General features: G+C 55.8%; 1 pseudogene; it reads left to right on the forward strand.

The window, feature by feature from the left end:
• Positions 1-833: 833 nt before the first annotated feature.
• On the forward strand, positions 834-1,831 carry LOC112816202 (histo-blood group ABO system transferase 2-like; annotated as a pseudogene).
• The last annotated feature ends 3,457 nt before the right edge of the window (positions 1,832-5,288 follow it).

A 5,288-nucleotide genomic window follows, 5' to 3' on the forward strand; every position in this document is an offset into this window, starting at 1 on the left:
GCTCATCACACTTGCCTATAATGGGGGAGCTGCTGTCCTCACAGGGGGGAGTCAGTAGTACCCTTAAAGGGGGACCAGCCATGGGACGTGGTTGGATAAGACTTTGAACCCTTTGGGGCCGGGGATATGTAAACCTGGACCTGGAAGCTTACACCCTTGGATTCAAGCCTGGGGCCTAAGCAAGCCCCTTCTTCTTCCTGGTGTCCTCTTTAGCCTTCCCTGTTCACAGGCTGGACATGATTCCTGATGTGGCAGAGTTTGAGGGTGACTACTCCTAGGAATACCAGTGGCTTGCTGAGCACCTTGTCAGCAGGATGCTCAGTAGCCTTCCAGGGAGGACACTACAAGAAGTGGAGACAGGTCTGTGGGGTCCAGTGGCAGCCCACTCAAAGTAAATTGGGACAAGTGGCCGGCCCCTCTAATTCTAGCCGCTCTGTAAGACATAGAAATGAGGGCTGTGCCCAAAGGTGCTTCCTTCCTGGAAGGTGGGATGGGATCTGCAGGGGGTGACCAGTGGAGGGCACCTACAGGGTTGGCACAGAAGCTCAGCACAGGGGTAGTGTTCATGGCTCCAGCATGGGTTTCAGTCTCCGAAGCCTCACGCTCCCCTTTGGAAGACAGGCTGCTGATGTCCCCCATCTCTGGGAATAGATATTAGGGAGGTCCTGCTGGCAGATTTCCTCAGGAATATCAGGAGGTGACTGTTGCTTAAAGCAGCCCAGGGCCTGCCCCCTTGAAGAAGGTGGACACATCCATGGCCCCAACTCTGGTGTCCTGTTGCCAGCCTCTGGCAGTGACCCTCTTCCTGCCCTGTCCACTGCCCCTGTGGATGCATGGTCTTCCTGGAGCTGTTCCTGCAGAGAGCAGAGGAGCACTACATGCTGGGGCATGGGGTCACCTACTAGGTTTTCACCAATCAGCCAGCTGCCGGGCCCCGTGTGCCCCTCCAGGTAGGCCGGAGGGTGGTTGTCCTCATGGTGGACACAGGGTCACTTACTACATCTTCACCGACCAGCTGGTTGCTGTGACCCATGTGCCACTCTGGGAGGGCCGGAGGGTGGTGGTCGTCGAGGCCCACGGCGTCCAGCTCTGGCAGGATATGTCCATGCAGCACATAGCGATGATCAGCTGCTTCCGCGAGCAGCGCTTCCTCTGTGACGTGGATGACCTGGTGTCCGTGGACGTGGATGCGGGAATGAAGTTCTGGGACCATGTGGGTATATTGATCCTGTCCCCCCTCTTTGGCACCGCACACCTCGTTTTCTACTGGGTAGCTCCTGAGGACTTTATCTACGAGCGCTGACCACAGTCCCAGACCCACATTCCCAGGTACCAGGGCAACTTTTACTACATGGGGGCCTTTTTTGTGGTATTGGTGGTGGAGTTTCCCCGACTGACCTCGGCTTGTCACCAGGCGATGGTGGTCAACTGGGCCAATGGGATTGAGGCTGTGTGGCCTGATAAGAGCCACCTGAACAGGTATCTGCTGGGCCACAGGCCCACCAAGGTGCTGTCCCTGGAGGACCTGTGGGACACACGGCTACTGGGCTGGACCCCCCATCATTCCCCGGATCATGAAGAAGCTGAGATCCATGGCTGTGCCCAAGAATCAACAGGGCACCCAGAACTCATGAGGGGCTGTCCCGGAGGAGTTGTGGGACCTGCGGTATTGGGCTATCCACTGAAGGACCTCTGAGATCCGCAGCTGATGGGCTGGCCTCTGTCATGAAGAAGCTGAGATTTGTGGCTGTGCCCAAGTATCACCAGGACATTTGGAAGTCACGAGGGGCTGCCCCCTTCTCCATCAGTGGGTGCTGCCTTGAGCGTATCGGTCAGAGCAGATTCCTACTTCTGTCCACTTGAGGGAAACTGTGGAGCCCAGCACTGCTTGCACGGGCACACCAGCGCCCCAACCAGGCCTGTGCACAGGAGACCTGCCTGGGGGCACAAGTTCCTCTCTTTGTGGTTACTACATATTGATCACTTCCGGGTCCTTTGCTGCTGTGAACAGCTCCAGTTTTATGTCGGATGTTTTTTTTGTGTCAATGCTGGGCAACCATCTTAAAAAGAACAATTGTTTTCTCCGTGGTACTCAACAAACATCGCCTGTTGGGGCTGGGAGCAGCCCTGATGCAGGCATGGAGCCAGAACGGGTGCTGGCTGAGTCTTCCCTTCCAGTCCTTACACCTCACCGCGGCCATGGGGCTTCAGGGTCAGGGGTGCGCCGAGCCACCTCCCAGACCCCCATTGCCCTCCCCAGCAGAGGCCTTGGCTGCGGCCACTAGCTCAGCCTCCAGGAGCGTGGAGCCCTCTGGGCTATATAAGGTTCCTGCCTTGGTTTTAAATGGCTATTTCTGTGCTGGTGTTTGTGAACTGTGGGCACTCACTCTGTCTGGATGCGTGTCCCTTTGGGATTCCTCAGTGTCTACCAGTGGGTTTGCACTTGTGCACTTTCTCTGGACCAGCTGCCTGCGCTGTGTCTTAGCAAGCCATAACTGAGCTCAGTCACCCTACAAGGGGCAGAGCATGAGAGCGAGAACTAAGATACAGGCTCCCTGCTCCTGGGTCCTCTAGGGACTCGCGATGGCCCCGACATCCTGACTCACTTCTTTTGTATTGTGGTATAAGGGACATACACCTGATACCATGAAGCCCGTTTCAGTGTCAATAAGTATATTCCCTGTTCTGCACCGGCTACCTCCGTCCATTGCCACAATGTTTTCATCATCCCAAACTGAACCTCTACCCACGAGACCCTAACCCCCCATTCCCCTTCCCTGCCCCGCCACCCAGCAGGTCCTTCCACCTCTGTGAATGGGAGTGATTTCGATCCCTCACAAATGGAGTCCTCCGGTTTGCGTCCTTTAGGGACTGACTTATTTCACATGGCATAATGGCCTCAAGGTCTGTCCCTGTGAGCCTGAACCTGACCCACTTTACCCCCAAAAGTGTGGCTCAGCCCTCTCCTGTCTGAGCCGAACCTCCTCAGTCACCTCTGCTCCCCTCACCTTCCTCCTCAACCTGAAGATGATCACAGCCAGTCTGCAGCTTTGAAGACCTGTTCAGTCCGGATGCCAGGCACATACCCCGGGGGCCTCGGGCCTCACCTATACCCCATCTGTCCATGTCAGGTTCCTGCCCCTCCCCCAGCTGACCACTTGCACCTCCCACAGGTGTCCCCATCTCAGGAGAGGAAAACACCAAGTCCAGACCCTTGGAATCCTCTGGGACTTCTTGCTTGCTAACAACTCTCCCAGCAGTGAAGTGGCTACTGGAGGACATTCAATGTCCAAAACATTTAAAGGCATGCGTAAGTCTCTGTTACCTTAGGCAATGGATAACAGTTGGGGCAAATATAAACCAAGCAGAATCAACGGAAGAAAGGCTGAGGAATGAGGAGCTTTAAGGAAGAAGGGTTTGGAAGCTCTTACTGCCCCTATCTGAGCTTCAGGTATTCCTCAGTTACACCTGTGCCTCAGATATCTTCCTGGAACCCTGACATGGCTGTTTTCAGACAGTTCTTCCAGCAGCACCCTCAGTTCCTGGGAGGCGGATTTGCTGAAATCCACAGTGTGTCCTGCTGCCCCACCGGGATCGCTTTTTGAAGGTGCATCGTCTGGGCCATCTGAGGAGCCAAGACTGTGGGTCTGTGACCTGGAGGGATTCTGATCAGAACTGGTGGGATGGGAGGGCTGCAAGGCCTAGAGGCAGGTTTCCAGAAAGCTGACTCGGGTCCCTGGCATCCTATGGATTTTGAGTCAAAGCTCTGAGATCTTTAAAATGCCAGCAATGTTACAGCATGGGCCAGAAAAGCAATGTCCCTGTGCACCCAACCCCACCTAAACTATTGGCCATTTCTTGTAACTAGACCTGAGGTCAAAGGATTGGGAGTTGGGGCTTGAGGAGGGTCCCGGGCTAGACTTTGAGTTTGGGGGACAAAGGCCATCCAGACAAGCTTGTGCTGAGCCTGAGAAGGGGGTCTGTGTGGAGACCCCAGCTGCAGCTACCATTGTCCACGGAAGCCCCCTCAGCCTGCCCCAGTGCAACTGTTGCTGAGGGAGAGCCTGCCCCCTCCTCTCTGCCTGAGGGCTCTCTCCTGCACCAGGTGCCTCCTCTCCTGCCAGCCATTGCTTTTCTGCAGCCTGGGAGGGTAGCTACCCCGAGTTCCTCTAGCTGCTTGTGGGGCACCAGACCCCTCCTCTCTGCCTGAGGTTTCTCTCTTGCCTCAGATGCACCTCCTCTCCTGTCAGTCATTGTCAGCCTGCAGCCTCGGAGGGTGGCTACCCTGACAACCTCCAGCCCTGGGGACAGAACTGGTGTGGGTGAGATGTGGTCTCCCAGCAGGCCTGAGTGCCAGGTCCCCACAGTGCTCCCTCTGCTCCTGCAGGCTCATTGTGCCACATCCTCCCTCAGTCTCCCTGAGCCCAAGGCTTCCTCTGTTCGCCGACCATCCTTGACCCAGGCTCCACACGCTGGACTGGGAGCAATTTGTCTGGACCTCCTGGACTCTCGCTTCCATGCCCGTGACATAGGCACAGTCCAACCTCACAGACTGCTCAGAGGAGACCCAGCACAGGAAGAGGCAGACCACTGCAAGGGAGATGGCTAGTGACCCCAGAAGGAGCACACAGTCCTTGCAAAATGCACCGGGCTCACACGACCCAGCGTGGGATGTGGGTCTCAGGCCAGGGAGCACAGGGAGTCCTGGAGGGGGTGGCCTCAGTGGGTAGGTCATGGAAGGGTCCCAGAAGAGGCAGGAGAGAAGGAAGATGACAGGACAGAGCTTCCCAGGGAGGTTGATGGAAGGATCAGAGAATCGCAGAGACCCTTGGTAAAACTCAGAGGCCCTGGAGATGTTGGCTGAAACACTGTCATTTGGTCCGAAATGTTGGGTCACAACACCCCAGTCGACACTGGATGATTTACTCTTTGTTGGTTCTAGGAATCAGTAGGTACCTGCCAGTAGAACTCACATTGCATGTAGTCTAGGATATACTTACTTTTCATTAGTTTTCAGGACTAGAATTTTCTAGAGGAAGTGCTAAGCATGGGTCTTCCATTCCTTGTATTGTGCAAATGGCCTCTGTTTTTAGGAGCCGATTACTGGTGGTCATCACCAGTGCTAACCCTGAGGACTGCCCCTCCCACCTCCCACAGTGGACATGACCATGTGGGTTGGGGGGTGCTCACTGAGGGAGCCCCAGTGCTCAGTACACAGCAGGGACCCCAGAACCTCTGCTGAATGCGTGAGGAAGGAGGGAGGGTTGGAGGAAGGGAGGGAGGGGGAG

Source organism: Callorhinus ursinus, unplaced genomic scaffold, assembly GCF_003265705.2.
Source record: "Callorhinus ursinus isolate GAN/ISIS: 27379988/994484 unplaced genomic scaffold, GSC_fseal_2.0 scaffold334, whole genome shotgun sequence".
In the NCBI taxonomy this organism is placed as follows: domain Eukaryota; kingdom Metazoa; phylum Chordata; class Mammalia; order Carnivora; family Otariidae; genus Callorhinus; species Callorhinus ursinus.